Below are 11,684 nucleotides of genomic sequence, written 5' to 3'. Positions count from 1 at the left end.
ATTCTTTTTACTTTTCAACTTTTAGTATCTTTATTTTCCTAGAAACTGCACAGCATTAACTCTTAGAAGTAGGCCAATCCAAAATACTTAACCTTATAATTCAGACTCTTTTGTTTTAATAAACTTGACTGCATTATTTGGAGATGTGACAATGCACTTAAGAACTGGGAAACCAAGTGTAAGAGATTGTACCAACAAGTTAACTAAATATTTATAGAATACATAAAATTAAATTCTCTATGTCACATACATGGCTTCTAATACTGCAGAATTTTGGCCCTCTTATGAAGTTATACATAACATAACAAGTTACTCTTAGTTCTTCTATCCTAAGAAATGTGAAAATCGAAAATGACAGATCCCTCCCATAACTTTTCGTGGGGTATCTAAATCAAGAGATGATCCTCTTTATTAGATGTAAATGAAGAAAAAACACTTTAATCACTGCCCTGAGAATAATCATTTAACTCTAAAATATCCAATTCATCAAGTTCTGGCAAATGGAATACCAGAAATACATCATGGGCAACATTATTTTCTCCTTACATCTTTGCCCAGGAAATTCTATGGGAAGCTTTGGTGCTGACCAAAAGAAGACACGGGTTTATCAAACTTTGTTTTAATTGGTCTCAAAATTCTCTGACCGATTTTGGTCAAGATGTTTCTATTTTAAAAGTACTGATTTTAAAATCTAACAACTTAAAATTGCCACAAAAAATGGTCGGGAAAACATTCCTTCCTTTCTGTATGTTTTACGTAGCACTTCTATCATTGACCAGTCTTTAGGTATTAAACTGAAATGGCCAAGCGAGACAAACGGCTCTGAGACACTCTTCCACAAGCAACCAAGACAGAGTGCCATGTTCTAAATAATATTCATTCAGCCAATCTGGGTTTTCTGAGCAGAGTTGGTGACTTTGCAGCCTATGGTGTCCACTGCCGTGATGATACCCATAATAACTGTCTCCATCATATCAGGAACAGCAAAATGACCCAGAGGATAATAGTCAGAAATTTTCAACACACACAATTTTGTCAGGAACCGTTTCAATGTTAGTAGCATCACTAGATTTCAAGAATTGGGGCCAACTTTCATCTTTTTACCAGAGCAGCTATCAATCTTCTTTCACTGCTTGGCAAACTTACAAGAAATGTGAACAATGTGACACTCCAGCTCACATGGATAGTCCCCACTGATCTGGCCTGAATGGTTCAGGATAATCACCTGAACAGTGAAGACAGCCGCTTGCATCAGTGGAGTCATTTTCGCTGTTATCAGCCACATGGTCACAACAGGCATCTGTGATAGACGTGTTCTTGACATTGAAGTCCGTGGTGTTCCTAGGCAGAGCTTTGCGCAAAGTTTCAAAATGCATTTCAATTGACTTTACTTCAGTTGTAATGTTAACCGAAGTGAAGATGGTTGTTATGCCTGGTTTATTTTTCTTTTATTAAGTAAGCTCTATGCCGGGGCTTGAACTCACGACCCTGAGATCAAGATTTGCATGTTCCACCCCACTGAGCCAGCCAGGTGCCCCATTACGCTTGGTTTAGAACACTAGTCTCCATGTAGCCCACAGCAGCTATACTAATACTAACAATTTTATAAACAACCTGAAGGGACAGATGAAGGACTTGTCAATTGCATGAGTTGGTGGCAGGATATTTCCAGAACTTCAAGCAGTGTAGCACCACTGGCACTTCCATCTTTATAATGAATTTCCATTTTTTGAACCAACATCTTGAGCACTCATTTCCAGCATGTTCCACCACTGCAACCAGAAATGGGCACAAATGCTACCGTGCTAACGTTATAGAAACTTTTCTTGATGTAGAGCCTGACTTCTTCATTTCTCTTCTAACTGAAGAGTGGCTCAGTAGAATCCATGGTGTTAAGGCCAACAGTTAGTTGTTTCAAACCCAACACGTAAGCCAGTAGGGCATGCTAACTGGTCTTCTCAATCTTGGAAACACCAGTTTCAAATTTACAAATACCAGCAGCAACTGTCAGAACAGCACTGTCAGCCTGAGATATGCCTGTGATCATGTTTTTGATAGTCTCTGTGTCCTGGAGCATTAGTGATGGCCACATACTTGCTGGTCTCAAATTTCCATAAGAAGAGACCCGTGGTGATACCATATTCACACTCAGCTTTAAGTTTTTCCAAGACCCAGGCATATCTAAAGCGGACTTTCCCATCTTAGCAGTCTCATTCTCAAAAATGTTGATGGTTATTCTGTTGATTCCACCACATTCGTAGAACAGATGGCTGGTAGTAATAGACTTGCTTGAATTTACATGTCCAATGATAGCAATATGATATGAGTCTTTTCCTTTTCCATTTTGGCTCAAATTTAGTGATGTTTTCCTAAGACCTGTGTTCTGGTGGCAAACTCCTAACAAAAAAGAAGCAATTAGTTGTTAACTGAGTAAATTATACAAGTTTAGTAGCTTACTCTGCTTTATACATGTCAGGATAGTCATTTGTCATGAGACAATACTGCTTTGTTCTCTTAATGTACGGATTTTGTCAACTGCTTTTAGGAAAGTATGGTGCAGTAGTCTTATTATATTCTGTTTCTTATGGTCTATCTACATAAATTATACAAATGGAAAGAACAAAAGTAAAGGAAGTGCTACAGTATGTATTTTACTGTGTTTTGCCTTCTTGCTTCAAAAAAAAAAAAGAAGTGGTATCTGAAAGTCAACACTGTCAGTCACATAAGGTAATAAAGACAGACACAGTCGTTAAGTGTCTGACTCTTGATCTCAGCTCAGGTCTTGATCTCAGGGTCATGAGTTTAGACACCATGCTGGGCTCCGAGCTGGGCTCTGGGCTGGGCTCAAAGCCTACTTAAAAGATAGATGAGATAGATAGATAAGATATAAGATAAGATAAGATACAAGATAAGATAAGATAGAGTCAGAGGGGATGAAATTTCCAGTTCTTCTCAGAACTTTAAAGCAGATCAAACAAAAGGAATTCATCAGCTGGTGATTTTTTTTAATTTATTTTTTTATTTATTTTGAGAGAGAGAGAGAGAGAGCATGCAAATGGGGGAAGAACAGAGAGAGAGGGAGAGAGAGAATCCCAAGCAGGCTTTGCACTGTCAGCACAGAGCCCGATAGGGGGCTCGAACTCATGAACCGTGAGATCGTGACCTGAGCCAAAATCAAGAGTTGGATGTTTAATCAACTGAGCCACCCAGGCACCCCAAGCTGGTGATTTTTTAAATCAATGTTTATGATAACTACTCATTTCATAATGTTACTGTGACTAGAATATAAAGCAGATTTGTTTACAAAAAGCTTTCTAATGGTTGGATCTAAAATCGTTACTCCCTGCCTTATAAAACTGTTTTTCTTGTTAATGTGAGGCCCCACAAAAATATTCCCTAAAACACACATACTCTATGTGAGTAAATGCTTATTTTAATAGCAATGAAAGACATCCATTCAAGTTTATATTTATTAAATCTCATTTATATAAATATTATATTGTTAGTAAACTTAATCTAAATGAAATTGTGAAAAAACCAAATATTTAAAAATGTTTCAAAACTGCTGTGAAACATGTTACATAGTCAATGATTATATGATTAGATCATATAATCAATTACATAATAAGCAATAATACAATAATATCAATAGTATGATTATATAATCAATGATTATAATAATTAATAATTAGAATTATACATAATTATATAGTGTGAGGTTCCTAAAACTGTTGATTAAAAAGCCCTGGAGGTCCATGCAGAGTTATTGCAAGAAGTCTAGGTTTGGACTAATGTGTACATCATAATTTGTAGGCTGAATAAAAATATAAGCTGCTTTTTTCATTTTTATTTTGCTATAATTATAATTCATATAATATACAATTATACTCAACTATTATCACTATGTTTATTCTCATTCAACAATAACAACGCTTATGACTATCGTGACGAGGTGATCTGTGATATTTTTACGTCTTTGGAAAGGTCCTTATCATTGAAAAGCTTAGAAAATTATTGATGCATTAAAAATGCCATTTTACCTCCCTGAGCCTGATTTTTTTTTTCACTGTGGAAAGAAATTTTATCATCTACCATATGGAAATGTAGTAGATGTTGAGGGAACTTAGTAAATATTAATTTCTTTACTTGCCCTTACCTACGTGTACCAAAAACATGGTTTTGCTCTGTAAGATAAATTGTTCGGTTAAAATTAAATTTATCAATTCTCAATTTTTTTTCACAATTCTGATTTTTTAAATAAATCACTAGAGGAAGAACTGATAGAAAAATTCAAACTGCTGGCAAAAATTACCATTGAAGAGGAACAAAAGAATGACAGAATTACAGTTTAGTAATATAATTGAGAGTTGCAATGCTAAGCCTAAACATTAAAAGAGGTTATTAAAATGAGAAATGATAATTATGTGATGTGATACAGGTGCTAACTATTGCTACAATGGCAAACATATTAAATATTATAAATGTAGCAAATTAACATGTATACCTTAAATGTACATAATGTCATATGTCAAATACATTTCAACTTTAAAAAGTTAATTTATGTTAACTTCTACTAAAAAAAAAAATCAACCAAACAATAAGAGTCTGACCAAGAGGCTAAGCTTTATGCACATTCGTTTCTTTAATATTTATAACAAACTTTTCTGTTGTAAGTATATACTAGTATTATTCCCATTTTATAGATGAGGAACCTGATGTACCAGGATACTAAGAAATTTGTCCAAGGTTACAGAGCAAGTTAGTGGTGAGGATGGCTTTAACTACGCTTCCATTCATTAATGAAATCTTGCCCAAATCTGCTACGAGAGATGGTCTCTTAATGGATTTTGATGCATTCTGGGGAATAATCTGATCTGGGATCCGAGGTAGGAAGAAGCAAAAAACTCCCTCTCTCCCTTTCTCCAAGAAAACATGCCTGTCTTTTCTTTCCTTGCTCGCTGAAGACAAGCTTTGAGCATTTCCTCTCTCTCTCTTTCATGGTGAGCAGCTTCCTCTAAATTTCTCCCAGTCCTGTGGTTCTGTGAATGCTTCCATTTCTAGAGAAATCAAATTTAAGGGAGCTTTGACAGCTCTGGCTTTTCTGATACAAACAGCCTTAGTCTATCTTTCCTGTGAAATGTTTATTTAAAGATAGCAAAGAGAAACTCTCTCGATATGTACAGAGAAATAAGACTCCTAAGGCACATTTCCCAGCATAATTCTCTAAAGTAAAAATTGATCTATGATAGAGCACTGTAATTAAGTGGCAATTACATTGCTAATTCCCCTGAGGAATGTCAGTGGCATAGCCTGATCTGTGGAAAACAAGTTAGCAGAATAAAGACTAATGTAAGCTAGGCTTTTTCTCTTTTTTTCATTGACTACCAGCCCAGCTGGTTCGTCATGGTTGAATAGGTATACTCAAGGAGGAAAGAAATGTACTTGGTCCCTGTTGTTCTTAATGAACTGTCTTAATAGTACATTCTCTCTTGAGAGCATTACTGTTACTGGACCCAAATTCTGCCAGTTTAGTGAGCACTGATTAAACACTCATCAGTAACCACATGCACACAACAGTCTACTGAATAAACTGGTGACTGAGGATAAACATCTATTAACACAGGCAGAGAATTTCAGGGATAACCGGACTCTGAAACCGTAGCCACTAATGCAGAGATCCCCTTAGGAGAACGCACCATCTAGAGAGTAACCTTTATTGACTAATAGCTGCTTGTGACTCAATTTCACTTTGCTTTGGCATTGCTTGACACTCAAAATTCTATAAACATTGTGGCTGTGGTAGAATTTTTGTGTCATTGTTTGAGCAATGATAGAGATATACTAGATTAGTCACTTCTGCAGTAGCTATTACTGTGCATACGTGGTTTATTTCCACTTTTTCTATTGTGATAGACTTTAAAAAATTCTTTCTCTGACTCCATTTCTCTAAAATGTGGCCCCCTTTTCCCCTCTCAAATAAGAATGAAAGAGAGAGAGAAAGATTAATCCACAGATTTTATCTGTGATAACGTCCTTTCTTTCCTTTCTGTAAATCGGTGTAGGAGGAGTGCAATTCAAACTCCTCTTGCCAAATAGGCATCATACTTTGAGCGCATGATCCACTTATTGAGGGCCCTGGGGCTCTGTTGTAAACTTCCATGTGCAGAGGGAAAGAGGAGACATGGGAAGAATAGAGGCTGTAAAATATAATGATAAAATGCAAAGGCCAGCAGGTGAATGGAACAGACAACTCTTTGCATCAGATGTGAAAATGGGATGTGACTGGTTCAGTGAGAGGCCCAGAGCCTGGCTCTGGGGCTTTGAAGTGGTGGCCATGGCCTTGACCTCCCTACTTCAGCCACTTAAGTAGAATGGCAAGAAGCCAAGTGCCTGGCTGATCTGACCTGGGGTAAAACCTTGTCACTGAAGATTCCCGCTCTCCAGAGTGAATCCTCCCACAGGAACGAGTGCAGACTCTTCTCTCACCAGTTGACATGTTCATACCTATAGACATCACAGTCATAAACAAGCCTGCTTTTTCTTATTATGTTTCTTCAAACACAAACACCGTCCATCTTATTAGACAAAGAGAACATGCAATTCATACATAATTTTCACCACTCTCTGTTTTTTTATTGAACAAAGTGTGGATATAAGTGGGAATAAATCTTGGTTTTCCTTATGGGATCATTTAGTTAGAAAGTATATAAAGCAATCCAGTCATGCAGAAAACTATATAATCTATTAATATGCGCCTGAATACTTAGAAAGGAAAAAAAAATATGCCATGATAACAAAACATGTTGGGGCACCAGGGTGGCTTAGTTGGTTAAGTGTCTGACTTAAGCTCAGGTCATGATCTCACAGTTCTCTTGGGTTTGAGCCCCTCATAGGGCTCCACACTGATGGAACGGAGCCTGCTTGGGATTCTTTCTCTCTCCCTCTCTTTCTCTGCCCCTTCTGTGCTCTCTCTCTCTCTCTCAAAATAAATGAATAAAATTTAAAAAAAAAAAAAAACACATTTGCCACTTATCTAATCCTGTGCATAGTCTATGAGACCAGGTTATCTGTAAATGTCCCTTAGGTGTCAATACTTTTAAGCCCATTGCCTTTGTTCTCATGCATTAACAATTTTGTAATCCTAAAAGGTTGCTTATTGCATTTTACAAATCGAGAGTAACTGTATGTCCGTATTTCTTAGAAATGGAAAGTTTCACTTTAGATTCAGCTGTGAAATGCATAGGTAGTGAAGAGCTATTTGGAAGAATGTAAAGAAATATTTAAGTGGCCTACATGATACAGTAGAAGGAAAATAATGCTGTGTTAATGTGCATCCCGGAAGGCTAATAGGTAATCAGGGTTGCATCCCAATGCCTCTTAAAACGTATAATCATTTAGTGTCTTCAATGCTCAACAAAGTGCTCTAATGGTGGCACTGGAGAATGAAGTTAGTTTGTAAAATTTGAAATCAAGAACATGGAAGCATATCTCAATTTTTCCTGAAGTGTGACCTAAGTAGAATCACTTGGGGACTCTAGTTAAAAGTGCAGACTCCTGAACCTTGCTCCAAAATAATCAACTATAAATACTAACTTGCAAAGGAAGAGATGACAGTATCTAACTCTAGCTTCCTTAGGTCACTCTCATACATCCATTAATTTATCCATTCAGCAAATGTTTATTGTCCACTTATTAAATTCGAGGTACTTTCAGGCTTGGGATTGAAAGTGAATCAAAAGATTCCTGTTCCGGAGAACCTCAGAGTTTCTTGATAACGACAAAATTCAAATTAGTGCCATTAATGATACAATGGAGATGCCCACCAGGCAAATTTGACCCAGAGTGGTAGAGGATAAAGAAGTGTTGTCAGCTTGGTGGAGAATAATGAATGGCTTCCACTAAAAAAGCTAAGAAGATCAAAGGTGAACATGAGTTTGGAGACTGTCACAATGAATCAGGAGAGAGATGTGGATTGAAAAGAAGATACACATTTTTTTTTCTTCCTTCTTTCGGAAATAGACCTTACCATTCCTTTGACAAACTAGTCTCTGCTTCCTTCCCCAGACACACATGCTCACACACACACACACACACACACACACCATAGGATTTCGTTCAGAGTTGTCAGTACTCTATCATCCGGGCACAATGAAAGGTCCAAGGTTTGTGTGCATGATCTACCAAACTGATTACCTCTCCCTCCCATTATTACTTTCAGTGTCTGAGAACCTGGTCATGACAAAGAATGTGAGAGGAACCAAATAATAATCAAAAGACAAAACCAACAGCAATTTCATAGGAACAGAATGATCAACAAAAGTAAAACTTAACGGTAGTTTTAGGAATGTTTTAAGTAATATAAGCACCCATTGAAACCATGACCAAATTATGACAATTCTGTTAATCTTCTGTTTTCTTCCCTTCCTCCTTCTTTCCTCCCTCTCTCCCTTCCTTCCTTCCTGACATCAGGCAGGTCCAGTAATGGTGGTTGTGCCACGATGGAGTATCAGGGTTGGGGGTGGGGGTGAGGAAACTTGGTAAGAGCTGGGAACTTGCCTACATAAGGGGATTGAGCAAATAAGCAAATATATTGAGGATGACGGGGCTTGGTTTCTCACTGATGAAGAAGTAAATACGAATATGGAACAGAGGAAGATTCAAATGAATTATAAATTCGGTAGTGTAGAATGAAATAAGAGATTTAATAGAAAATGTAAGTGAAAGGCACACGTCAGACATCAAGGCCCCAGTATCAATGAACATACCTTACATCCAGACCCTGGTTTCTATTATTTCTGTTTCTATTTCTACATACTATTCTCCACTAAAAGAACCCAGCCTTCATGGAGAAGTAGCTTATCCCAATTAGGGTCAAGGAAAGTAGAAAATGAACTTGGAACATCTTGTGCCAAAAACAAAGGAAGTCCTGAAAGAATGAAGGAAACACATTAGGAGAAATTATCTAGTTCGAAGGGGTTCCTAAACATTTAAGCATCAAAATAAATAATCATATTGGTGGGTTATAAACCATTGAACTAATAAAAATGAGTAGAGATTAAAGAAACTAAGCCATTGAACTAATACAAATAAGTAGAGATTAAAGAAACTTTACTGTCAAATAATAAATACAGGAAAAGTATTGTAATTTAAAAACCACCACTTCTATGCATTATGGTGATAATAAATTCAATGGCTACTGTAGCTAGTGGTGAAAGTGTGCTGAAGAATGGGGCATTTGCATGAAACAAAAGTCGCTCCACAGAAAAATGCTTAGTAACTCCAAAGTAATGTTCCAGAGGAGAATCCTCACAGACATTGTATTTATCAAGGAATCAAATTAGTGCCCTCAGTAATGGGACATGTGCCACCTGGTAGAATTCAATGAGAACACTACCTACATCCCTTCTGCAATATACTCACCAAAAACGCATAATGTGGTTCTCTTCTGGAGGAAACAGTAAGCAAAACTACAATAAGAAAAACTCTACGAAAGAAATGCCCAGCAACTTCAGAAATGTCAAGGTCATGAAGGTCAAGATGTTGGTCAAGGCTAAGATATTGGCCCCAGTTGAAGGGACCTAGAGACACATGACAGCTGGGTGCCAAATGGAATCTGGGAATGGTGCTATTGTCCATGTTGTCATATCCCTGGACATGGCTGGGACAATGAGCAAAACTTGAAAGGATCTCCGGATAAAGGGTATATTGGTATTTCTGTGTAGCAATCTTTTTGCCTCTTGTGTCTAATGTTATTTCAAATTTTCTAAAAGGTCACTTTCGAAAGTAAAAAATATGTATATTAAAGCATTTCTTCCCCAAATTACTATTATCTCTAGTAATCTCCTTGTGCACCCGAAGAGGCAGCTGGGCAATACAGTAATATGCTCCTTGTTGTACTTCCTTAGTTGTATGCTGGTCCAAATAATCACAGACATTCAAAATGGGGGATTTGATCAGACATACTGAGTACGGGGATAGCAAACCGTCAACATAACTGTCACTCATTCTTCCCAAGAATTTACTATGTTCTCAGTTGATTTTCTTTCCAACTCAAAGGGTTAAGTATATTACTACTTCTATGTTCCTGGTTAGAAAACTGAGATTTCGGATAGGCTGAATAACTAAAACTAAACAGCTTTAGTAGATGACGGAGCAGGGATTGGAACCCAGGCAGTAACCTGCATTATTAACCACTTTGGTACGCTGTTTCTCATAGGTCCAAGGAAAGTCAGGCTTTTGGGAGGCAGGAGTGGTGTCAGAACTGGATGCCATTGTGAAAGACTGTTCATGTTGGATAGGACCCCCTACTAGTTGTCAGGAGGCAGGAAAGAGACAAACTCTATTCTTAGGTCCACTCCCCTGGTCAACCCAAGTAGGGGAGGGCACGAAGACACAAGTCAAACAGACTAGGGGTAGAAGACTCTCTTTTTCCAGAAAGGTTAGAGCACCAGGCAGGACAGCAGGGCAGAATACAGAGTATGGAAGTCACATCGAAGATTCCAAATCAATTGCACTCCCCAGTTCACAGGGACTGTGGCGCTCCTGCTGCATTTCCTCCCTCTCTCAGGATTGGCCCAGGAATGGGGATGCCTGAAGCCAAGCCAGATCATCCAGCTATAAGGAGCTGTACAAGGCAAGACTGGGATAGCAGAGCCTGACTCACAAAATGGCTTACAGTGTCTTATTACAGTATTCACTTCCCCTCAATTTCCTCAAGTATACGGCACTTTTTCCTCTTGGTCCTTGGTAGCACTCCAGCTCTCAGTCCCTTCTGTGGATACGGCAATGACACTGTAGAGCATCTTCATGGTTTAGGGTTATGCAGCAGTCAGCAACTCCCTTTTGAATACCTCATTTCCCCTTTTCCTCCAGAAAGACTAGTTTGCACAGACAGCAGTATTTAAAGTTCTTTATTCAGGGCTCTCATTTCTCCAAATATTCAAACATATTCATCTTGTTTCATAGGCTTGTTCATTGAAATAAACTGACTAATCCAAACTGAGACCGGCATTGGCCTCTGTGGTAGTCACTTCCCACACGCTATTTTCCACAACACCTACCTGGCTCCCTCTTTCTGGCTTTCCAATTCAAAGTCAAAACAAAATGTCAAACTTCCAGGCTCCTGAAGGGGGAACTCGCTGGGGCTCGGGAGCAACTTTATACTTGTTGCTCATTAAATGTTCCCCGGGGGCGGGCAAAATAAAACAAATGCACAAGGCAAAACGAGAAATCTTAATAAAAGGACTTACTCTGAAGGCTGATTTTTGCAGACACCTGCAACCCAGATAAAATCTAGACAGACTAGTTTTGCTGAGAATAACAGCCTCTCGGGGCCTGTTTGGATCTGAGCTATAACAGCCAACAGTGTAATAACAATCTTTAGACCTCACAACCACAAATTAATAACATCCGGAATACTTCGCAAGAGAAAAGAAAACTAAGAGTATTGAAGAAAGCAGTGGGAAGTAAAATGGACCACTCAAAATCGCGTTCTAAATCAGCCTCCAGGTTTAAGTCTTTTGTAGGTAGGGCGCAGACAGTGCTTTGTTGCACTGCACCCATATTGCAGAGCAGGATGAGGGGACAGCTTTAAGGTAACCCCACCTGTTTACCTGTGTCCCCCAACTGTTCTTTCATTCAGCAAATCTTACACGTCGTCTGCTTCTTCTCTCTCGGAAAAGCCA

The 11,684-nt window shown here is 38.2% G+C and overlaps 1 pseudogene; it reads right to left on the bottom strand.

Moving 5' to 3' along the window:
* Positions 1–880: 880 nt before the first annotated feature.
* LOC102962252 lies at positions 881–10,272 on the bottom strand (annotated as a pseudogene).
* Positions 10,273–11,684: the final 1,412 nt, after the last annotated feature.

Source organism: Panthera tigris, chromosome B2 (genome assembly GCF_018350195.1).
Source record: "Panthera tigris isolate Pti1 chromosome B2, P.tigris_Pti1_mat1.1, whole genome shotgun sequence".
In the NCBI taxonomy this organism is placed as follows: Eukaryota; Metazoa; Chordata; class Mammalia; order Carnivora; family Felidae; genus Panthera; species Panthera tigris.
The sequence above is the reverse complement of the archived record's forward strand: the minus strand, read 5'-3'. Positions and strand labels throughout refer to the sequence as shown.